A 26,271-nucleotide genomic window follows, 5' to 3' on the forward strand; every position below is an offset into this window, starting at 1 on the left:
CTTATCTTTGATGTCATAAAGAAGTGATTTATCTTTAACAATATGCACAGATGCACCTGAGTCTAAAATCCATTCCATATCACGATTACTCATCCCACCAAAAGAATAAAAACATGAGAGTGCCTTATCTTTGTTATTGGTCCTTCTCTCTGGGCTATCAGTAACATACCTCTTTTGCTGAGTGTCTGATCTTGCGCTTACTTTTTCTTTGCACTGAGACGCAATATGTCCCATCTTCTGACATTTATAGCACCTCACCGATTTCTCCTTTTTGTTTTTTGAGTAGAGAGCAGATGCACCTTCCTTCTCCAGTGTACAACAGCTTGGAGCACTCTTTACGTCCTGCAGGATTTTCACCTTGACACTGTCGCCTGTGATTGGTATACCCGAGCTTTCAAGTCCCATAATCATGGGTGCATACCTTTCGGGCAGTCCTGCCAACAGCAATGTTACTATCCATTCGTCAGCGATCTCGAATCTGATGTTTCTCAGTCGGTTCGACGTGGTTATTATTTTGTTAACGTATTCGTCTACACTCTTACATTTGTCCAGACGAGTGGTAATTAACTCGCGTAATAATCCTACTTTTCTCGTAAGACCACCATCCTCGAATGCACTTCGTAAATTGTCCCAGACTTCTTTCGCTGTAGCAGCTTTTTCAACGTGAACATAATTCACCGAATCAATCAGTAATATCAATTTTGATTTTGCTTTCCTATCCTTACTTGAATAATTCTGATCCGTGGATTTCATTGTCCCATCTACCACTTCCCATAGGTCGTCTAAACGTAAATACGCTTCTACTGCGAACTTCCAGGTTGCATAGTTTTCGCGACCTATAAGTCTTTCAATCTGTGGAATTTGTGCCGCACTCATTCTTAACGGTAACTTGCTTTTTATTGCCGTAAAGAACACCGAAAAATAATGCGGAAAAAAATTGCGATCGTTTTGTAAGGATAACTCGCACTTCACGTAAATTGGAACTTTTCCAACACTTTCTCCCTACTATTTTATTGATATACTTATTCCAAATGCAGCCTGAGCCCATAACCTATTGGAATTTGCGCAGCTGAATAAGTATTAAGGAGAAAAAAAGGACATTTTACTAATAACTATATTTGCACATTCAAGAACAAAAAAAAAAAAAAAAAATTTACAGCGAACACAACAGAACAATTAGCACGCACAAAGTGTTAGATAATGCCAAAGAGGTCTATTTTACACAGTGCACTTTTCGCCATCACACACGAAATATATTGTTCACACAATTCCAACAGGGAGATTACATATATTTAACAAATACATTTTGGTGACGTAATTACACTACACATACTAATAATAATACAAGCCACGTAAAATATACAATAGAAAATAATATATAGAAGTATCAAATAAACTACTGGTGTGCTAAGGTAAATACAAAATGGTTTACAGTTAGAAGTAATTTAGTATCTCAGGTCATCCTTATAACAGTTTTTAAATTCTGAAATACTGTAGAAAGTCTTGTTTTCAACCATTTTTCAGTTTTTGTTTTAAAGACATTAAGTTAGACAAGATGCGACAGAAGAGATAAAGTATTAACTAATTTTATACCTAGGTATTTATAGGCGTGGGCATATCTGTGTTTCATTTGCCTAGTTTTGTATTGGTGTATGGCTTCCCTTAAGATGTAGTTATTTAAGTTTCCTTTAATCTTTAGTAGACAAATTTATATAAAAAGTGATGGGACTGTCAATACTCTTAACTCTTTAAAAAGTGGTCTGCAGGAGTTTTAGAGTTCATAACTCCAGAAATAGATCTGATAGCCTTTTGTTGCCAATGAGGGTTTTTTTCCCCCTGCAGACTTAATCAATAAAAGGTTACCATATTGCACATGGCAATGAAAGAAGGCCTAGTTGGAGTTAGGTAACAGAGGTTTTATTACACATGTCTGTAGTTTAGTCAATAAAAGGGTAACACATGAGAGCTTTCAGCATAAGTGGTTTTTTTGTTTGTCCCAAGTTAATTTCGAGTAAAGGTGTATACCAAGTAGCTTAACATTTGAGCTCCCAGTTTCGTTGTTTGATAAACTGAAAATGATGTTCATTGTCTTTTCATAGTTGATGGATAGCTCAGTGGCTTTGAACCATGCATTAGGCAGATAAGGTACTGTTTGTTTTCCATTTTCATCCCAGAGCTAATTAATGTTGTGTCATCAGGACAAAGTACAGATTTACAGGGCATGGTTGGTTCAAATGGCTCTGAGCACTATGGGACTTAACACCTATGGTCATCAGTCCCCTAGAACTTAGAACTACTTAAACCTAACTAACCTAAGGACAGCACACAACACCCAGCCATCACGAGGCAGAGAAAATCCCTGACCCCGCCGGGAATCGAACCCGGGAACCAGGGCATGTTACTGGGAAGATCATCACAAATATTATAAACAGAATAGGGGCCAAGCACGGAACCTTGAAGAATTCCTCGAGTTGCATATAAGTATTGGGACTTAAAGTTATTGTAAACTACAATTCGGTTCCTGTCACTTAGATAGGAGCTTATGGGGAGAGTTCTAAGTCCACAACACCAAAGCTTCTCCAGTACCTAGTATTGTAAGGTTCATTGAATCAAATGCCATGCTTAGATTGACAAGAATGACTTCAACAGATAACTTTGATTCAAATGAGGTTTGTATGAAAGAAACGATGTCTCTGCTTCCACCTTTGATAAATTGGACTGAAAACGATACTGAGAGTGAATCAGAATACTGTTTACAGGTAAATGTCTATAAATATCCTGTTGTACACAGTATTTTATTATTTTGGGGAGAATAACTACTAGTGAAATTGGACAATACTTATTTGTGCATAACTTGTTATTCCTTTTTTGAAGAGGGACAATAAATGTTCTTTTTAGACACTCTGGAAAATGAACACTAGCATGTATCTAGTTTAATTGTGTACAGAGATTGTTCGATATGATATCCACTATTTTTTTTAATCACAAAATTTTATAAACCATAAATGTCCTTAGATTTTGAATTTCCTAGTGTTGTTATTAATTTAACCATGTCACATACTTTTATTTGTGTTCACCCAAAAGCGGGCACAATGTTTGCACAATTTTGAAGAAACTGACTGCCAGAAATGGGGTCTAGATTAGGAGCATATATTGAATTGTAAATATGCCCACCAGAAGTTGAGGTGGTAGTGGGATTTGCTGCCTTGACAGAAAATTGATTAAATTTATCTGCTGTGATACAGACAGCACTTGTGGTTTCTTTACAATTTGTACTTGTACACAACTCTGCTTTTCTAATGCCACTAGCTGCCTTACATCTACTGTTTGGGTTTTCAATGTAATGTTCATTTGTGCTATCCTGGTTTGTGATGTATAATGTCGTTTGAGATTGTTATAAGTGGCTTTGTCCACAACACTGCTTTTTACTTTTTCATAGCAAATAATTACCAAGAGCCTTAAATCCTAGTTCAATTCACTTTTATGTATATTTATTATAAAGTTACCAAGGCAGGATTGAAGCCCAGTAGAACTTTCACTTGTAAAGAAAGATTTATATAATCGTAACATCTTGCTAAGTTAATATTTTTAACTGTATTTTTTTTCTAACATCAGTGTTTAAGTCTGCAAAAATTAGCATGTTGTAGTTGGTATATTTCTGTACACACATAATAAGCTTTTCTAAGCATTCAGTAAATTTCTCTCCACCACTTCGGGGGAATGATACACACAAACAGTTACAAGCTGTATTGTTTGTAGAAGCATAATAGGCTGCTTCAAAAACATTTTTAATACTTAAGTCGTTAATGTCCAAAACAGTACATTTCAGGTCTAAATCGTTACTTACATGCCATATAGCAGAGATACTGAGTCACAGATAGACACAACAAAAAGACGCTCACAAGCAAAGCTTTCAGTCATGGGCCTTTGTCAACAATAGATAAACATACGCACAAACACATTCATACAAACGCAACTCACACACATGACTGCCGTGTATTACACTCCATCCTGGATTTTCCATTGTTTGATCACTACTTGTATGTATAGAGAAACCCCCATAACCTTCATTGGGTCTACAGTAACTTGTAATTGGCTGAAAATCTGGTGGAACATTTTTGTGTCTTCTTCTTTCATCCAACGTTAATTTAAGCGTACTATCATTCTTCTATTATCTTTCACAAGAATACCAAGTTCATCAGTTATATATTTTAGGGACCTGATATTTAAGTGTAAAAATAAAATAGAGCAGTTATTACAATGAGTAAGATTTAGTGTGTTATGAGGCAATTTGGAGGAATGCAGAATTATTTGTAAGTTAGTATGTGATTGGGCTACCTTGAAGCATCCCATAAAAAATCTACACTTCTCTGTGACATTTTTTGGGTCTGCCTGAGACAGTGGTGGATACAGAAAAACATCAAGGAGGGGGCCCTACAGCTACCTTTACTTTTACCACAAGTTTAACATCGTTTTATTTAAACTAATTATACACATATACAAGACAATGCCATCTTATGATATGAAAAAGTTACAATTGTTGTTCTCTTCCTTATATGATGAACTCAGTGCGCTTATTCTTCCTGGCAAACCGGTTAATTACATCGTCAAAAGGACAATCAAAAAACAGTCTAACATAACAGTCGCGACACTTCGCCTCGATTTTGTTGCCTACTGCGCCAGCAGCTCTCCACGCGGCCAATAACTTAAACTGTGAGTTCGACGCGATCATGAAATCGAATAGTGGTTGTTTATTTTTATTTCTACAGTGGTTTTTACAAGCGGGAGAGTTTGTAGCGGAAGAAGACACCACAGCTGTCCTTTTTTAGGTTTCCTAAGGATCATGTTACTAAACTGTATCATCAGGATTCACTTGCAAACTACATGTGTATTAATGATTAATGTTTCGTTTTAGGAGCATAAAATGGCTAGTTAATAGCAGACGAGAAGACCTTATGAAAAAAGACCCACTTTACTTGTATAATAATCTTAGGTTTTGTTCGCTACATTTCGAACAAAACCAGTTCATGAACGCAGACAATAATACACTCGTGTAGAGCGCAGTACCCACATCCCAAAATTGGACAATCCATCTAAAGCTGGAAAACAGTCCTATGACACAGAAGCAGCCAGTTCAACTCTCTATGTATCAGTGCCAGATTCGTGTGAATCGTCAACACAGACCTGCTTTCACGATGAAGTGCTTCGATTTAGTGCAGTTATTCGTGTCTTACAAAAGCGTAATGTTTGGTATGTATTTCATCCATTTCTGTTGTTAGTCACTTTATTTTCCTTGCTTCCTTCGTGTGATGACATTATTTTTTTAGCGCCTTGTTCATTGACAGTTTGAAAATTATTCAAATATTTGGTTGTGCGTGAAATGTAATGTAATCAGCTCATTATAATGTTTTCAACATATTTCTCCCAGTATTTGGCAGTTTCATGTCCAACTTGTCCTTTGCTTGTATTGAAGAATCTCTACCATTAAAATACGATGACGCGAGTGTTACATAGGAAAGTACAACTACTCGATTCAGCCGAGTCGATTGATGAAGAAACGAACGAATAGCGTGCGAGCTCACTTGCAGACGTGCGTCTCGCGGGCCCCGAGGAATCGCTTCATGACGTCATCAGTAAGGCTGAAAGCGTGACAGCGCTGCCTGGTGACTAGACCTGTAAACAACTCTGTTGACGTATGTGACGTCACACGTTGGCCACAGCGTTTGTACAGACTTGCCATCAGCTATTGTTTTGGAACGTCAAATCAATCCAGATTGTTTGAATGAAGCTTCCATTAACAGAATTAAATGTAGAAAGAAGGTTTGAATGCGAATAATCTGGATTATGGTGACATAATAATCCGCAGCGTAGTCAAAGTTACACATTAGAGTCTTACGTGATTGATTGAAGCCAATTGATAACAAATTATTGGTCAAGAGGCAGAGTGATTTATAGCATAACACATATTACGCATTGAGGACAATGTGTATAAATGTTTTTAACGCATTAACTGCAGCTTACCAATGTAGGCTAACTACCACTGAGACGTTTGCAGCACGAATTTGTCTTTGAACCCATACCAGCAGTAGCAAATGCGGAAAAACAAATCAAATATGGTAAAGGATACGTAGTGGAACACCCATTGCATTTTTTCCAGTTTGTGTACGATATCTGTAAATAATATGCATCAAAACACATCGGATGATTGTTCATTTTCTAATATATGTTTTTTGGGGATGACCCAGTAGTTTTATTTTTTTATTGTGAGAAATGCATTAAATGTGGGAAAGTGCATTTAAATAAGCTGCAAACAAATATTAGGCAAAGCCACACGTCTGTCTGTTATCACAACCGTTATTTCTCATTCGCTGTGTTCCACAACTGTCGACGAAATTATCGCTTTTCAACCTAATGTAGACCTCAGACTATGCTACAAATAGTTATTACTCCAGCCAAGGTTTCTAGGGAAAGGGGGGGAAGGGGGCGAAATCCAGTATAGTGCTCTAGCCCAGATATGTGCTCTTGCCCAGTGTGTGTTACCGATATGCTTAAATTTTGATCGCTGTTTTTCTGTAAACAAACAGCTATATGCCAATCACATCTCCCTGTATGTAGTTTCTCAAAAATCCAGTTTATGTGATCTTAAGATAAAAAGAGCTCAATGAGGGAATATTAATAGATCCAAGCAGTAAGCCTACTGACATCTCCAAATTGTAAGACTGCTATAGATGCAAGTGTGTATCAGTGGGACAAAACATTTGAAGTAAATCACAAAGCTTAGGTTAGTTCAACTATTACTTCTTAATGTAGTAGGCAGTCACAATTTTCTTCCGTATTTTGATGTACATACATACTACACAAGCAACCAAATGGTACCTGGTGGAGAGTACCTTGTACCACTACAAATCATTTTCTTTCCTGTTCCACTCGCAAACAGAGAGAGGGAAGAAAGGCTATCTACCATCCGAACCCAGATTTCTCATGCCTTCTAAATTTTCTCAATAGTGTTGTACAAAAAGAACATTATTTTCCCTCCAGGGATTCTCATTATACTCACACACAGTTTGAAACTACTGGTAACCCATATAGCATCCAGACTCTGAGTTGCTTCAATGTGTTGCTTAAATCTGACCTGGATCTCAAACATTGGAGCAGTACTCATGAATGTGTCACATAATTGTTCTATACGGGTGGTGTAAGTGATCTTCCCCTCATTTCCAGTCACAAACTATATTCATCTTCCCAGAGGAAAGAAGTAACAACCCTGAAAGCTAGAAAGGTTTTTTTTTTTTTTTTTTCTTTTAAGTGCTGTTTTTCTCTCATACTTTGTACAAGTCATTTCATAATTTTACAATGAGTACTGTCAGCTGTTCATATAATGGTAACATTAAAATCCTGTTAATTTGAACCTTAGTGTTAACATTAACTAGCAATTGCATTCGTGAGTCGAAACATTATGTTTAATTATAGTTATAGAAGGAGAAGCTAATAAAATATTTTTTTTACTTTGTATTTTTTTATTACCTTAGGATTTTCAGTTTTCTGCCTGATGTCTAGCAGCAACCTGTTAAAGACTTTCAATCAGAATGTGATATTCCATTCTGAATCGTAGGCAGGGATGTATAGCCTACATGGACATAGTTTTTACTTCCAGTATTTTGCAAGTTCATTTCACTGAACAGAGTAAAATTACCCCTATTATGAACAACAAATACTATTAGGGAGTAAATATGTTGACATGTAAGTGAAAGACTCCGAAGGGCTCTGAAAAGACTTCTGTAAGAAGCTGCGCTATCAATTCTACACAATAATTTTACTCACATGGATATAAAGTTTTGTTAACTTGCCACATCAGATTTGAATAAAATCGCAAGCTTTTCATAGCAGCCTCCATCACCGTCACCAGTAATGGTACTGGTGTGCTGTACTGTAGCAGCAAATTAAAAGTGAAACTTCCTGGCAGATTAAAACTGTGTGCCCGACCGAGACTCGAACTCGGGACCTTTGCCTTTCGCGAGCAAGTGCTCTACCATCTGAGCTACCGAAGAACGACTCACGCTCGGTACTCTCAGCTTTACTTCTGCCAGTATCTCGTCTCCTACCTTCCAAACTTTACAGAAGCTCTCCTGCGAACCTTGCAGAACTAGCACTCCTGAAAGAAAGGATATAGCGGAGACATGGCTTAGCCACTGCCTGGGGGATGTTTCTCATTCTGGAAACATTAAAAGTGTTTCAATTGAATTGATTCTGCATTATTTCTCTTGCTCATGTCCTTGACATTAATGCTACCAAGTTGTGTTCTTGTACAGTAATTAGTTTCCATGTTATAACATGTTAAATATAGAAAGTTTAACTGTAACCAAGCAGTAGTTTTCTTTGATGACAATATCAGTTCCAGTGCACAACTGAATTTCAAAATCTGTCTTGTGGGGTGAAAATCCATTACTGCTGCTATCTTGTGCTGACAATGAGATGACTTTCATAGAAATACTGAATTTTTTCATTTGTAATACAGTTTCATAGTTTTTGTAGTTGCTCATGACCTTTACACTTGCATGCAATAGATGTAGCATCAGCATACAGAACTATCCTTGAATTTGAGGAGCAGTATTTTGTCATTTACATAAATCGACAAAAGAAAGTATCCCAGTACAAAGTCCTGGGTACCCTGTATTACATATCAGTAATTTTAGATCAGTGTATGCCACTCGCCATTCTTAAGAGTGAAAACTGATTTGTGTTAGATAAGGTTTTATTAAACTGTGAACAATTATCAGCATTATTACCTAGCCGTTTTCCCAAAGTATTTACTATCTCTCTCTACAAGCAATTGATAGAGATTAGCTTTCCCATCTATAACTTATCGCAGAAAGTTCAATAACACCTTCAACATGTAAGGAATTGAGCACCAACTATTGGCACTTTTGCAATATCACCATAAGGTTTGATATCCCTACTGAAAGACGAGCAGAAATTTTTTGTTAATTGGTGCATAATAAGGTTCTTTTTTGGTATACCAGTGCTCAGTAATAACTGAAACATGTGGTTTATTAAAACATGCTATTATGTCCAAATCATTGTGCTTACTTCCTAGGCACGTAAAGCTTTGGAAGATGATCTTTGTTCACAGGTTGCATTGTCACCACATGTTTTTTCTTTTTTTTGTTTGTAACCATAAATATCCTCATTAAGTAAATCAGATGTACTTGTCAAACTGGGAAGAGGACACAAAAAGGTCACACATGTACAAAATAATAATAAAAGGAAAGATTCAAAACGAGTTTCTTACAGCAAAATGTAAAACTTAATTGTTTTTGGATATATTACTTACTTATATCCTTCATTCAAAAACTTAAGAAGGCTGTTAGTTTAGTGTCTTCAAGGCATAATGCTGTTTCACTGAGCATCGCAACAATCAAGCCTGAGATAGTAGTGTACTATGATACTACCTATGAAGAAATTGATGCACTGGATGTGAAGTGCACTGTTTAGTCTAACCAGCAGGTGTTCCAGAAGATGGCCCTGCACTATTCTATAGCATCATGAATATTTGTGTGGTATATACATTAGTGATACATTCATCACTGACAGAAAATTTAATAATCACATTTTTCCTTCAAGTTTCTGAAGTGGCAGTTGATGAGATCATATCTGAAGAGACAGCTATCAACCCACACTTTCAGCATGAAGTAGGACTACAATTACCAGAACTCTGAAATGTGGATCTAGTAAACCTAGAGTTGCTCTAGGAAAATAAGTAAAATGTGACATGTGTCCCAGATCAAAGATGAGAAAATGAAAGGTTGCTGTATTAGTTATAGCACACAAATATGCAGTTACTAAGAAGTGTGAAATGACTGTGTTCAAAGCTATGTAGACTTGTTTAATTCCTGGTTTAAGTCATTCACATTATTTCATTGCTGTGTTTCCTGCTGCCATCCATTAATATCAGAATGTCAACAACTACTTTGTTACTTTAAAATCTTCAACATGTTCACTGTGGCTGACACAAAGATCAATAAGAGCTACTAGCCATGAGCTTTTAAGTGTCAGCTGCAGTGAATGTGCAAAACAAGAAAATTTTTGCAATTTAATTTAACTCCTATTCGGATTCCTTTTTCAGGCATGTTTATTTTTAAATATTAAAACTGATGAGAGTTTCATTACAAGACCCCTAATTTTGAAATCTGGATGACATCATCCTAGCACTGCAGCAACATATGCACCATACACAACAGGTTCAATGCAATCTCTCCTCTCCACAAATTTGCACCTCAGATGTGTTATATGTCATATATATGTTATACATCATATAATACTACAATTAATTTTCCATATATCTGAGCAAAACGAGTTATTGTGTGTCCATGTTTATCTCATCTAGGCATTGCATCTTTCCCTAACTTCAGTGTGCTTTACAATAAAATTTGTATGAAAAGTTTTCTGTATAAATTACCTATTCTACAGCTAATGCTTGTGTAACCCAGTGTGCCATTCAGGTGGGTTTACTGGTGTGTCAATATAATTGTCAGGTTTGGTTTGAGAGGGGTTCTTGAAATATATTCCCACAAATTTTTATCTATTCTCGGTTCCAAAATATATTACACACTGTCAGTGCCATTTCAATGCAAAGATTTTAAATCATGCTGGGGAATATACCAATAACACAGTTGCAGCATACCTCAGAAATTTAATTTTAGTTGCTTCAACCAATGACAATTACGGACCAAGTCTTGCACTGCCCTGTTTTGTGTATTAACCCGTTGGCTGGCATGAAGGTGCCGGTGGTCACAGCAGGATTGCTCTGCTGGGGCCAGCACTGATGTGGTAACAACCAGGTATCAGCAATTTTACACTTTAATCTTACCGAGGACAAATATTTACTTATATTTGATATCCCTTACCATTTCAAGACAATTTTTCGGTTTGCAGCATTTTTATTTAAATGACTACAGAGTTATTCATGAATTCAGTCTTAGATACATATTTAACATAATATATTTAACTGTGTAAAGGATAATTCCTGAAACAGTAATTAGCATTCTAGCTGTATCTTTTTAGCCAAGGCTGTACAGATGCATATACTTCACACTAGTTCCTAAACGACTGCTTAACACATTGACTACCATGCTGCTGACAGCAGAGCAGCACACTTACTGCTGTATTCCAGACCTAATCAGGTCAGGGCCAAGAAATGCAGAAGATAATCTCTCAGGGAGTAATAGAATCTAATAATGTAAACTTATAACTAAAAAGGCCATTTCCAATTATGTCTACCAAGCAAATTATGCTTTGAGTCAGTGATTTCTTTTGCCATAACTGACCAGTGAACACGCATGCCATAGGATGGTGAATATTTATACTTTGCCTGTGAGAAGCAGCTATGCACATAGTCCAATTTATGTTGAAATTATCACCTGGGTATTTTAATTAAATTTGGTCTACTATAAGCAACATGATAAAGGAATCAAAAGAAAGACACACACAGAATTAATTTCTTTATTAACAATGCTCGGATTTCCACATCACCATAGAGGTACCAAGCTGGATGCGTTACTCGTTTTTTTACATGGCGAGTTTCCCCAGTAGCCCTATAAACCATGAAACAGACAAAAAAGCTATTTCTCGTTGTCTTCTCTTCCTTGGACTTTCACTTCAGAAACTCTGAAACATCCATTACAAAAACACATTACACCACTCACAAACCTGGATTCAGTCACTGCAATTCATATCTATTTTACTGTCAAAAATACTGACTATGATCAATGATTAATTGTGAACATTCAAAAGTTTTCAAATGTGCAGGTTACTGTTAGAATACAGTTACTACACAATTTTTGATCAGGAAAAAGTTACGGTGATTGCAACTTAAATACCGAAGCCATTTGCTATGAGAATACGCCGTTACCACAAATAATCCACATAGATGCATTGAAAGAAACTTTACTGAGTAACAATGCATCAGAACACTATAGGCACAAAGAATGAAATTTCTGTAGATTTACCATACATTTTACTTTTCTTGTGCATGATAACATTACTAACGGAAGTTACGTACCGTCCATTGTCTGGAATATAAACTATCCTTTCTCGTCTGCAAACACGTGCTTTTGCAGCAAGTATTATCAATTTTTTTCCGTGATTGAAAAGCTTTAACGCACACAAATCCCGCCATCATAGACAAATCCACAAGGCATCAGCATGCCATGTTCAAAGAATATCCGTGTTTCGAAAACTACCAGCGATATTGGCTTGCATGAGAGACGACGTCATGCCATGATATGACGTCATGATTCCTCGGGGCCCGCGAGATGCTTCTGGCAGACGTGCGTCTCGCAGACATGCGTCTCGCGGGCCCCGAGGAATCGCTTCATGACGTCATCAGTAAGGCTGAAAGCGTGACAGCGCTGCCTGCTGACTAGACCTGTAAACAACTCTGTTGACGTAAGTGACGTCACACGTTGGCCACAGCGTTTGTGCTGACTTGTCATCAGCCATTGTTTTGGAACGTCAAATCAATCCAGATTATTTGAATGAAGCTTCCATTAACAGAATTAAATGTAGAAAGAAGGTTTGAATGCAAATAATCTGGATTATGGTGACATAATAATCCGCAGCGTAGTCAAAGTTACACATTAGAGTCTTACGTGATTGATTGAAGCCAATTGATAACAAATTATTGGTCAAAAGGCAGAGTGATTTATAGCATAACACATATTACGCATTGAGGACAATGTGTATAAATGTTTTTAACGCATTAACTGCAGCTTACCAATGTAGGCTAACTACCACTGAGACGTTTGCAGCACGAATTTGTCTTTGAACCCATACCAGCAGTAGCAAATGCGGAAAAACAAATCAAATATGGTAAAGGATACGTAGTGGAACACCCATTGCATTTTTTCCAGTTTGTGTACGATATCTGTAAATAATATGCATCAAAACACATCGGATGATTGTTCATTTTCTAATATATGTTTTTTGGGGATGACCCAGTAGTTTTATTTTTTTATTGTGAGAAATGCATTAAATGTGGGAAAGTGCATTTAAATAAGCTGCAAACAAATATTAGGCAAAGCCACACGTCTGTCTGTTATCACAACCGTTATTTCTCATTCGCTGTGTTCCACAACTGTCGACGAAATTATCGCTTTTCAACCTAATGTAGACCTCAGACTATGCTACAAATAGTTATTACTCCAGCCAAGGTTTCTAGGGAAAGGGGGGGAAGGGGGCGAAATCCAGTATAGTGCTCTAGCCCAGATATGTGCTCTTGCCCAGTGTGTGTTACCGATATGCTTAAATTTTGATCGCTGTTTTTCTGTAAACAAACAGCTATATGCCAATCACATCTCCCTGTATGTAGTTTCTCAAAAATCCAGTTTATGTGATCTTAAGATAAAAAGAGCTCAATGAGGGAATATTAATAGATCCAAGCAGTAAGCCTACTGACATCTCCAAATTGTAAGACTGCTATAGATGCAAGTGTGTATCAGTGGGACAAAACATTTGAAGTAAATCACAAAGCTTAGGTTAGTTCAACTATTACTTCTTAATGTAGTAGGCAGTCACAATTTTCTTCCGTATTTTGATGTACATACATACTACACAAGCAACCAAATGGTACCTGGTGGAGAGTACCTTGTACCACTACAAATCATTTTCTTTCCTGTTCCACTCGCAAACAGAGAGAGGGAAGAAAGGCTATTTACCATCCGAACCCAGATTTCTCATGCCTTCTAAATTTTCTCAATAGTGTTGTACAAAAAGAACATTATTTTCCCTCCAGGGATTCTCATTATACTCACACACAGTTTGAAACTACTGGTAACCCATATAGCATCCAGACTCTGAGTTGCTTCAATGTGTTGCTTAAATCTGACCTGGATCTCAAACATTGGAGCAGTACTCATGAATGTGTCACATAATTGTTCTATACGGGTGGTGTAAGTGATCTTCCCCTCATTTCCAGTCACAAACTATATTCATCTTCCCAGAGGAAAGAAGTAACAACCCTGAAAGCTAAAAAGGTTTTTTTTTTTTTTTTTTTTTCTTTTAAGTGCTGTTTTTCTCTCATACTTTGTACAAGTCATTTCATAATTTTACAATGAGTACTGTCAGCTGTTCATATAATGGTAACATTAAAATCCTGTTAATTTGAACCTTAGTGTTAACATTAACTAGCAATTGCATTCGTGAGTCGAAACATTATGTTTAATTATAGTTATAGAAGGAGAAGCTAATAAAATATTTTTTTTACTTTGTATTTTTTTATTACCTTAGGATTTTCAGTTTTCTGCCTGATGTCTAGCAGCAACCTGTTAAAGACTTTCAATCAGAATGTGATATTCCATTCTGAATCGTAGGCAGGGATGTATAGCCTACATGGACATAGTTTTTACTTCCAGTATTTTGCAAGTTCATTTCACTGAACAGAGTAAAATTACCCCTATTATGAACAACAAATACTATTAGGGAGTAAATATGTTGACATGTAAGTGAAAGACTCCGAAGGGCTCTGAAAAGACTTCTGTAAGAAGCTGCGCTATCAATTCTACACAATAATTTTACTCACATGGATATAAAGTTTTGTTAACTTGCCACATCAGATTTGAATAAAATCGCAAGCTTTTCATAGCAGCCTCCATCACCGTCACCAGTAATGGTACTGGTGTGCTGTACTGTAGCAGCAAATTAAAAGTGAAACTTCCTGGCAGATTAAAACTGTGTGCCCGACCGAGACTCGAACTCGGGACCTTTGCCTTTCGCGAGCAAGTGCTCTACCATCTGAGCTACCGAAGAACGACTCACGCTCGGTACTCTCAGCTTTACTTCTGCCAGTATCTCGTCTCCTACCTTCCAAACTTTACAGAAGCTCTCCTGCAAACCTTGCAGAACTAGCACTCCTGAAAGAAAGGATATAGCGGAGACATGGCTTAGCCACTGCCTGGGGGATGTTTCTCATTCTGGAAACATTAAAAGTGTTTCAATTGAATTGATTCTGCATTATTTCTCTTGCTCATGTCCTTGACATTAATGCTACCAAGTTGTGTTCTTGTACAGTAATTAGTTTCCATGTTATAACATGTTAAATATAGAAAGTTTAACTGTAACCAAGCAGTAGTTTTCTTTGATGACAATATCAGTTCCAGTGCACAACTGAATTTCAAAATCTGTCTTGTGGGGTGAAAATCCATTACTGCTGCTATCTTGTGCTGACAATGAGATGACTTTCATAGAAATACTGAATTTTTTCATTTGTAATACAGTTTCATAGTTTTTGTAGTTGCTCATGACCTTTACACTTGCATGCAATAGATGTAGCATCAGCATACAGAACTATCCTTGAATTTGAGGAGCAGTATTTTGTCATTTACATAAATCGACAAAAGAAAGTATCCCAATACAAAGTACTGGGTACCCTGTATTACATATCAGTAATTTTAGATCAGTGTATGCCACTCGCCATTCTTAAGAGTGAAAACTGATTTGTGTTAGATAAGGTTTTATTAAACTGTGAACAATTATCAGCATTATTACCTAGCCGTTTTCCCAAAGTATTTACTATCTCTCTCTACAAGCAATTGATAGAGATTAGCTTTCCCATCTATAACTTATCGCAGAAAGTTCAATAACACCTTCAACATGTAAGGAATTGAGCACCAACTATTGGCACTTTTGCAATATCACCATAAGGTTTGATATCCCTACTGAAAGACGAGCAGAAATTTTTTGTTAATTGGTGCATAATAAGGTTCTTTTTTGGTATACCAGTGCTCAGTAATAACTGAAACATGTGGTTTATTAAAACATGCTATTATGTCCAAATCATTGTGCTTACTTCCTAGGCACGTAAAGCTTTGGAAGATGATCTTTGTTCACAGGTTGCATTGTCACCACATGTTTTTTCTTTTTTTTGTTTGTAACCATAAATATCCTCATTAAGTAAATCAGATGTACTTGTCAAACTGGGAAGAGGACACAAAAAGGTCACACATGTACAAAATAATAATAAAAGGAAAGATTCAAAACGAGTTTCTTACAGCAAAATGTAAAACTTAATTGTTTTTGGATATATTACTTACTTATATCCTTCATTCAAAAACTTAAGAAGGCTGTTAGTTTAGTGTCTTCAAGGCATAATGCTGTTTCACTGAGCATCGCAACAATCAAGCCTGAGATAGTAGTGTACTATGATACTACCTATGAAGAAATTGATGCACTGGATGTGAAGTGCACTGTTTAGTCTAACCAGCAGGTGTTCCAGAAGATGGCCCTGCACTATTCTATAGCATCATGAATATTTGTGTGGTATATACATTAGTGATACATTCATCACTGACAGAAAATTTAATAATCACATTTTTCCTTCAAGTTTCTGAAGTGGCAGTTGATGAGATAATATCTGAAGAGACAGCTATCAACCCACACTTTCAGCATGAAGTAGGACTACAATTACCAGAACTCTGAAATGTGGATCTAGTAAACCTAGAGTTGCTCTAGGAAAATAAGTAAAATGTGACATGTGTCCCAGATCAAAGATGAGAAAATGAAAGGTTGCTGTATTAGTTATAGCACACAAATATGCAGTTACTAAGAAGTGTGAAATGACTGTGTTCAAAGCTATGTAGACTTGTTTAATTCCTGGTTTAAGTCATTCACATTATTTCATTGCTGTGTTTCCTGCTGCCATCCATTAATATCAGAATGTCAACAACTACTTTGTTACTTTAAAATCTTCAACATGTTCACTGTGGCTGACACAAAGATCAATAAGAGCTACTAGCCATGAGCTTTTAAGTGTCAGCTGCAGTGAATGTGCAAAACAAGAAAATTTTTGCAATTTAATTTAACTCCTATTCGGATTCCTTTTTCAGGCATGTTTATTTTTAAATATTAAAACTGATGAGAGTTTCATTACAAGACCCCTAATTTTGAAATCTGGATGACATCATCCTAGCACTGCAGCAACATATGCACCATACACAACAGGTTCAATGCAATCTCTCCTCTCCACAAATTTGCACCTCAGATGTGTTATATGTCATATATATGTTATACATCATATAATACTACAATTAATTTTCCATATATCTGAGCAAAACGAGTTATTGTGTGTCCATGTTTATCTCATCTAGGCATTGCATCTTTCCCTAACTTCAGTGTGCTTTACAATAAAATTTGTATGAAAAGTTTTCTGTATAAATTACCTATTCTACAGCTAATGCTTGTGTAACCCAGTGTGCCATTCAGGTGGGTTTACTGGTGTGTCAATATAATTGTCAGGTTTGGTTTGAGAGGGGTTCTTGAAATATATTCCCACAAATTTTTATCTATTCTCGGTTCCAAAATATATTACACACTGTCAGTGCCATTTCAATGCAAAGATTTTAAATCATGCTGGGGAATATACCAATAACACAGTTGCAGCATACCTCAGAAATTTAATTTTAGTTGCTTCAACCAATGACAATTACGGACCAAGTCTTGCACTGCCCTGTTTTGTGTATTAACCCGTTGGCTGGCATGAAGGTGCCGGTGGTCACAGCAGGATTGCTCTGCTGGGGCCAGCACTGATGTGGTAACAACCAGGTATCAGCAATTTTACACTTTAATCTTACCGAGGACAAATATTTACTTATATTTGATATCCCTTACCATTTCAAGACAATTTTTCGGTTTGCAGCATTTTTATTTAAATGACTACAGAGTTATTCATGAATTCAGTCTTAGATACATATTTAACATAATATATTTAACTGTGTAAAGGATAATTCCTGAAACAGTAATTAGCATTCTAGCTGTATCTTTTTAGCCAAGGCTGTACAGATGCATATACTTCACACTAGTTCCTAAACGACTGCTTAACACATTGACTACCATGCTGCTGACAGCAGAGCAGCACACTTACTGCTGTATTCCAGACCTAATCAGGTCAGGGCCAAGAAATGCAGAAGATAATCTCTCAGGGAGTAATAGAATCTAATAATGTAAACTTATAACTAAAAAGGCCATTTCCAATTATGTCTACCAAGCAAATTATGCTTTGAGTCAGTGATTTCTTTTGCCATAACTGACCAGTGAACACGCATGCCATAGGATGGTGAATATTTATACTTTGCCTGTGAGAAGCAGCTATGCACATAGTCCAATTTATGTTGAAATTATCACCTGGGTATTTTAATTAAATTTGGTCTACTATAAGCAACATGATAAAGGAATCAAAAGAAAGACACACACAGAATTAATTTCTTTATTAACAATGCTCGGATTTCCACATCACCATAGAGGTACCAAGCTGGATGCGTTACTCGTTTTTTTACATGGCGAGTTTCCCCAGTAGCCCTATAAACCATGAAACAGACAAAAAAGCTATTTCTCGTTGTCTTCTCTTCCTTGGACTTTCACTTCAGAAACTCTGAAACATCCATTACAAAAACACATTACACCACTCACAAACCTGGATTCAGTCACTGCAATTCATATCTATTTTACTGTCAAAAATACTGACTATGATCAATGATTAATTGTGAACATTCAAAAGTTTTCAAATGTGCAGGTTACTGTTAGAATACAGTTACTACACAATTTTTGATCAGGAAAAAGTTACGGTGATTGCAACTTAAATACCGAAGCCATTTGCTATGAGAATACGCCGTTACCACAAATAATCCACATAGATGCATTGAAAGAAACTTTACTGAGTAACAATGCATCAGAACACTATAGGCACAAAGAATGAAATTTCTGTAGATTTACCATACATTTTACTTTTCTTGTGCATGATAACATTACTAACGGAAGTTACGTACCGTCCATTGTCTGGAATATAAACTATCCTTTCTCGTCTGCAAACACGTGCTTTTGCAGCAAGTATTATCAATTTTTTTCCGTGATTGAAAAGCTTTAACGCACACAAATCCCGCCATCATAGACAAATCCACAAGGCATCAGCATGCCATGTTCAAAGAATATCCGCGTTTCGAAAACTACCAGCGATATTGGCTTGCAAGAGAGACGACGTCATGCCATGATATGACGTCATGATTCCTCGGGGCCCGCGAGATGCTTCTGGCAGACGTGCGTCTCGCAGACATGCGTCTCGCGGGCCCCGAGGAATCGCTTCATGACGTCATCAGTAAGGCTGAAAGCGTGACAGCGCTGCCTGCTGACTAGACCTGTAAACAACTCTGTTGACGTAAGTGACGTCACACGTTGGCCACAGCGTTTGTGCTGACTTGTCATCAGCCATTGTTTTGGAACGTCAAATCAATCCAGATTATTTGAATGAAGCTTCCATTAACAGAATTAAATGTAGAAAGAAGGTTTGAATGCAAATAATCTGGATTATGGTGACATAATAATCCGCAGCGTAGTCAAAGTTACACATTAGAGTCTTACGTGATTGATTGAAGCCAATTGATAACAAATTATTGGTCAAAAGGCAGAGTGATTTATAGCATAACACATATTACGCATTGAGGACAATGTGTATAAATGTTTTTAACGCATTAACTGCAGCTTACCAATGTAGGCTAACTACCACTGAGACGTTTGCAGCACGAATTTGTCTTTGAACCCATACCAGCAGTAGCAAATGCGGAAAAACAAATCAAATATGGTAAAGGATACGTAGTGGAACGGCCATTGCATTTTTCCAGTTTGTGTACGATATCTGTAAATAATATGCATCAAAACACATCGGATGATTGTTCATTTTCTAATATATGTTTTTTGGGGATGACCCAGTAGTTTTATTTTTTTATTGTGAGAAATGCATTAAATGTGGGAAAGTGCATTTAAATAAGCTGCAAACAAATATTAGGCAAAGCCACACGTCTGTCTGTTATCACAACCGTTATTTCTCATTCGCTGTGTTCCACAACTGTCGACAAAATTATTGCTTTTCAACCTAATGTAGACCTCAGACTATGCTACAAATAGTTATTACTCCAGCCAAGGTTTCTAGGGAAAGGGGGGGAAGGGGGCGAAATCCAGTATAGTGCTCTAGCCCAGATATGTGCTCTTGCCCAGTGTGTGTTACCGATATGCTTAAATTTTGATCGCTGTTTTTCTGTAAACAAACAGCTATATGCCAATCACATCTCCCTGTATGTAGTTTCTCAAAAATCCAGTTTATGTGATCTTAAGATAAAAAGAGCTCAATGAGGGAATATTAATAGATCCAAGCAGTAAGCCTACTGACATCTCCAAATTGTAAGACTGCTATAGATGCAAGTGTGTATCAGTGGGACAAAACATTTGAAGTAAATCACAAAGCTTAGGTTAGTTCAACTATTACTTCTTAATGTAGTAGGCAGTCACAATTTTCTTCCGTATTTTGATGTACATACATACTACACAAGCAACCAAATGGTACCTGGTGGAGAGTACCTTGTACCACTACAAATCATTTTCTTTCCTTTTCCACTCACAAACAGAGAGAGGGAAGAAAGGCTATCTACCATCCGAAACCAGATTTCTCATGCCTTCTAAATATTCTCAATAGTGTTGTACAAAAAGAACATTATTTTCCCTCCAGGGATTCTCATTATACTCACACATAGTTTGAAACTACTGGTAACATATATAGCATCCAGACACTGAGTTGCTTCAATGTGTTGCTTAAATCTGACCTGGATCTCAAACATTGGAGCAGTACTCATGAATGTGTCACATAATTGTTCTATACGGGTGGTGTAAGTGATCTTCCCCTCATTTCCAGTCACAAACTATATTCATCTTCCCAGAGGAAAGAAGTAACAACCCTGAAAGCTAGAAAGGTTTTTTTTTTTTTTTTTTCTTTTAAGTGCTGTTTTTCTCTCATACTTTGTACAAGTCATTTCATAATTTTACAATGAGTACTGTCAGCTGTTCATATAATAGTAACATTAAAATCCTGTTAATTTGAACCTTAGTGTTAACATTAACTAGCAATTGCATTCGTGAGTCGAAACATTATGTTTAATTATAGTTATAGAAGGAGAAGCTAATAAAATATTTTTTTTACTTTGTATTTTTTTATTACCTTAGGATTTTCAGTTTTCTGCCTGATGTCTAGCAGCAACCTGTTAAAGACTTTCAATCAGAATGTGATATTCCATTCTGAATCGTAGGCAGGGATGTATAGCCTACATGGACATAGTTTTTACTTCCAGTATTTTGCAAGTTCATTTCACTGAACAGAGTAAAATTACCCCTATTATGAACAACAAATACTATTAGGGAGTAAATATGTTGACATGTAAGTGAAAGACTCCGAAGGGCTCTGAAAAGACTTCTGTAAGAAGCTGCGCTATCAATTCTACACAATAATTTTACTCACATGGATATAAAGTTTTGTTAACTTGCCACATCAGATTTGAATAAAATCGCAAGCTTTTCATAGCAGCCTCCATCACCGTCACCAGTAATGGTACTGGTGTGCTGTACTGTAGCAGCAAATTAAAAGTGAAACTTCCTGGCAGATTAAAACTGTGTGCCCGACCGAGACTCGAACTCGGGACCTTTGCCTTTCGCGAGCAAGTGCTCTACCATCTGAGCTACCGAAGAACGACTCACGCTCGGTACTCTCAGCTTTACTTCTGCCAGTATCTCGTCTCCTACCTTCCAAACTTTACAGAAGCTCTCCTGCGAACCTTGCAGAACTAGCACTCCTGAAAGAAAGGATATAGTGGAGAAATGGCTTAGCCACTGCCTGGGGGATGTTTCTCATTCTGGAAACATTAAAAGTGTTTCAATTGAATTGATTCTGCATTATTTCTCTTGCTCATGTCCTTGACATTAATGCTACCAAGTTGTGTTCTTGTACAGTAATTAGTTTCCATGTTATAACATGTTAAATATAGAAAGTTTAACTGTAACCAAGCAGTAGTTTTCTTTGATGACAATATCAGTTCAGTGCACAACTGAATTTCAAAATCTGTCTTGTGGGGTGAAAATCCATTACTGCTGCTATCTTGTGCTGACAATGAGATGACTTTCATAGAAATACTGAATTATTTCATTTGTAATACAGTTTCATAGTTTTTGTAGTTGCTCATGACCTTTACACTTGCATGCAATGGATGTAGAATCAGCATACAGAACTATCCTTGAATTTGGGGAGTAGTATTTTGTCATTTACATAAATCGACAAAAGAAAGTATCCCAGTACTAAGTCCTGGGTACCCTGTATTACGTATCAGTAATTTTAGATCAGTGTATGCCACTCGCCATTCTTAAGAGTGAAAACTGATTTGTGTTAGATAAGGTTTCATTAAACTGTGAACAATTATCAGCATTATTACCCAGCCGTTTTCCCAGAGTATTTACTATCTCTCTCTACAAGCAATTGATAGAGATTAGCTTTCCCATCTATAGCTTATCGCAGAAAGTTCAGTAACACCTTCAACATGTAAGGAATTGAGCACCAACTATTGGCACTTTTGCAACATCACCATAAGGTTTGATATCCCTACTGAAAGACGAGCAGAAATTTTTTGTTAATTGGTGCATAATAAGGTTCTTTTTTGGTATACCAGTGCTCAGTAATAACTGAAACATGTGGTTTATTAAAACATGCTATTATGTCCAAATCATTGTGCTTACTTCCTAGGCACGTAAAGCTTTGGAAGATGATCTTTGTTCACAGGTTGCATTGTCACCACATGTTTTTTCTTTTTTTTGTTTGTAACCATAAATATCCTCATTAAGTAAATCAGATGTACTTGTCAAACTGGGAAGAGGACACAAAAAGGTCACACATGTACAAAATAATAATAAAAGGAAAGATTCAAAACGAGTTTCTTACAGCAAAATGTAAAACTTAATTGTTTTTGGATATATTACTTACTTATATCCTTCATTCAAAAACTTAAGAAGGCTGTTAGTTTAGTGTCTTCAAGGCATAATGCTGTTTCACTGAGCATCGCAACAATCAAGCCTGAGATAGTAGTGTACTATGATACTACCTATGAAGAAATTGATGCACTGGATGTGAAGTGCACTGTTTAGTCTAACCAGCAGGTGTTCCAGAAGATGGCCCTGCACTATTCTATAGCATCATGAATATTTGTGTGGTATATACATTAGTGATACATTCATCACTGACAGAAAATTTAATAATCACATTTTTCCTTCAAGTTTCTGAAGTGGCAGTTGATGAGATCATATCTGAAGAGACAGCTATCAACCCACACTTTCAGCATGAAGTAGGACTACAATTACCAGAACTCTGAAGTGTGGATCTAGTAAACCTAGAGTTGCTCTAGGAAAATAAGTAAAATGTGACATGTGTCCCAGATCAAAGATGAGAAAATGAAAGGTTGCTGTATTAGTTATAGCACACAAATATGCAGTTACTAAGAAGTGTGAAATGACTGTGTTCAAAGCTATGTAGACTTGTTTAATTCCTGGTTTAAGTCATTCACATTATTTCATTGCTGTGTTTCCTGCTGCCATCCATTAATATCAGAATGTCAACAACTACTTTGTTACTTTAAAATCTTCAACATGTTCACTGTGGCTGACACAAAGATCAATAAGAGCTACTAGCCATGAGCTTTTAAGTGTCAGCTGCAGTGAATGTGCAAAACAAGAAAATTTTTGCAATTTAATTTAACTCCTATTCGGATTCCTTTTTCAGGCATGTTTATTTTTAAATATTAAAACTGATGAGAGTTTCATTACAAGACCCCTAATTTTGAAATCTGGATGACATCATCCTAGCACTGCAGCAACATATGCACCATACACAACAGGTTCAATGCAATCTCTCCTCTCCACAAATTTGCACCTCAGATGTGTTATATGTCATATATATGTTATACATCATATAATACTACAATTAATTTTCCATATATCTGAGCAAAACGAGTTATTGTGTGTCCATGTTTATCTCATCTAGGCATTGCATCTTTCCCTAACTTCAGTGTGCTTTACAATAAAATTTGTATGAAAAGTTTTCTGTATAAATTACCTATTCTACAGCTAATGCTTGTGTAACCCAGTGTGCCATTCAGGTGGGTTTACTGGTGTGTCAATATAATTGTCAGGTTTGGTTTGAGAGGGGTTCTTGAAATATATTCCCACAAATTTTTATCTATTCTCGGTTCCAAAATATATTACACACTGTCAGTGCCATTTCAATGCAAAGATTTTAAATCATGCTGGGGAATATACCAATAACACAGTTGCAGCATACCTCAGAAATTTAATTTTAGTTGCTTCAACCAATGACAATTACGGACCAAGTCTTGCACTGCCCTGTTTTGTGTATTAACCCGTTGGCTGGCATGAAGGTGCCGGTGGTCACAGCAGGATTGCTCTGCTGGGGCCAGCACTGATGTGGTAACAACCAGGTATCAGCAATTTTACACTTTAATCTTACCGAGGACAAATATTTACTTATATTTGATATCCCTTACCATTTCAAGACAATTTTTCGGTTTGCAGCATTTTTATTTAAATGACTACAGAGTTATTCATGAATTCAGTCTTAGATACATATTTAACATAATATATTTAACTGTGTAAAGGATAATTCCTGAAACAGTAATTAGCATTCTAGCTGTATCTTTTTAGCCAAGGCTGTACAGATGCATATACTTCACACTAGTTCCTAAACGACTGCTTAACACATTGACTACCATGCTGCTGACAGCAGAGCAGCACACTTACTGCTGTATTCCAGACCTAATCAGGTCAGGGCCAAGAAATGCAGAAGATAATCTCTCAGGGAGTAATAGAATCTAATAATGTAAACTTATAACTAAAAAGGCCATTTCCAATTATGTCTACCAAGCAAATTATGCTTTGAGTCAGTGATTTCTTTTGCCATAACTGACCAGTGAACACGCATGCCATAGGATGGTGAATATTTATACTTTGCCTGTGAGAAGCAGCTATGCACATAGTCCAATTTATGTTGAAATTATCACCTGGGTATTTTAATTAAATTTGGTCTACTATAAGCAACATGATAAAGGAATCAAAAGAAAGACACACACAGAATTAATTTCTTTATTAACAATGCTCGGATTTCCACATCACCATAGAGGTACCAAGCTGGATGCGTTACTCGTTTTTTTACATGGCGAGTTTCCCCAGTAGCCCTATAAACCATGAAACAGACAAAAAAGCTATTTCTCGTTGTCTTCTCTTCCTTGGACTTTCACTTCAGAAACTCTGAAACATCCATTACAAAAACACATTACACCACTCACAAACCTGGATTCAGTCACTGCAATTCATATCTATTTTACTGTCAAAAATACTGACTATGATCAATGATTAATTGTGAACATTCAAAAGTTTTCAAATGTGCAGGTTACTGTTAGAATACAGTTACTACACAATTTTTGATCAGGAAAAAGTTACGGTGATTGCAACTTAAATACCGAAGCCATTTGCTATGAGAATACGCCGTTACCACAAATAATCCACATAGATGCATTGAAAGAAACTTTACTGAGTAACAATGCATCAGAACACTATAGGCACAAAGAATGAAATTTCTGTAGATTTACCATACATTTTACTTTTCTTGTGCATGATAACATTACTAACGGAAGTTACGTACCGTCCATTGTCTGGAATATAAACTATCCTTTCTCGTCTGCAAACACGTGCTTTTGCAGCAAGTATTATCAATTTTTTTCCGTGATTGAAAAGCTTTAACGCACACAAATCCCGCCATCATAGACAAATCCACAAGGCATCAGCATGCCATGTTCAAAGAATATCCGTGTTTCGAAAACTACCAGCGATATTGGCTTGCATGAGAGACGACGTCATGCCATGATATGACGTCATGATTCCTCGGGGCCCGCGAGATGCTTCTGGCAGACGTGCGTCTCGCAGACATGCGTCTCGCGGGCCCCGAGGAATCGCTTCATGACATCATCAGTAAGGCTGAAAGCGTGACAGCGCTGCCTGCTGACTAGACCTGTAAACAACTCTGTTGACGTAAGTGACGTCACACGTTGGCCACAGCGTTTGTGCTGACTTGTCATCAGCCATTGTTTTGGAACGTCAAATCAATCCAGATTATTTGAATGAAGCTTCCATTAACAGAATTAAATGTAGAAAGAAGGTTTGAATGCAAATAATCTGGATTATGGTGACATAATAATCCGCAGCGTAGTCAAAGTTACACATTAGAGTCTTACGTGATTGATTGAAGCCAATTGATAACAAATTATTGGTCAAAAGGCAGAGTGATTTATAGCATAACACATATTACGCATTGAGGACAATGTGTATAAATGTTTTTAACGCATTAACTGCAGC

At 36.7% G+C, this 26,271-nt stretch overlaps 1 protein-coding gene across 1 annotated transcript in view; it reads left to right on the plus strand.

The window, feature by feature from the left end:
- Positions 1–1,275: 1,275 nt before the first annotated feature.
- Positions 1,276–26,271, plus strand: part of LOC126457878 (uncharacterized) — a 42,250-nt gene continuing 17,254 nt past the window's right edge. The window contains exon 1 of the mRNA XM_050094548.1: positions 1,276–1,412. The gene's annotated coding sequence lies outside the window, so the exon portion shown is untranslated. The remainder of the gene's footprint in view (positions 1,413–26,271) is intronic.

Source organism: Schistocerca serialis, chromosome 2 (genome assembly GCF_023864345.2).
Source record: "Schistocerca serialis cubense isolate TAMUIC-IGC-003099 chromosome 2, iqSchSeri2.2, whole genome shotgun sequence".
Taxonomy (NCBI): domain Eukaryota; kingdom Metazoa; phylum Arthropoda; class Insecta; order Orthoptera; family Acrididae; genus Schistocerca; species Schistocerca serialis.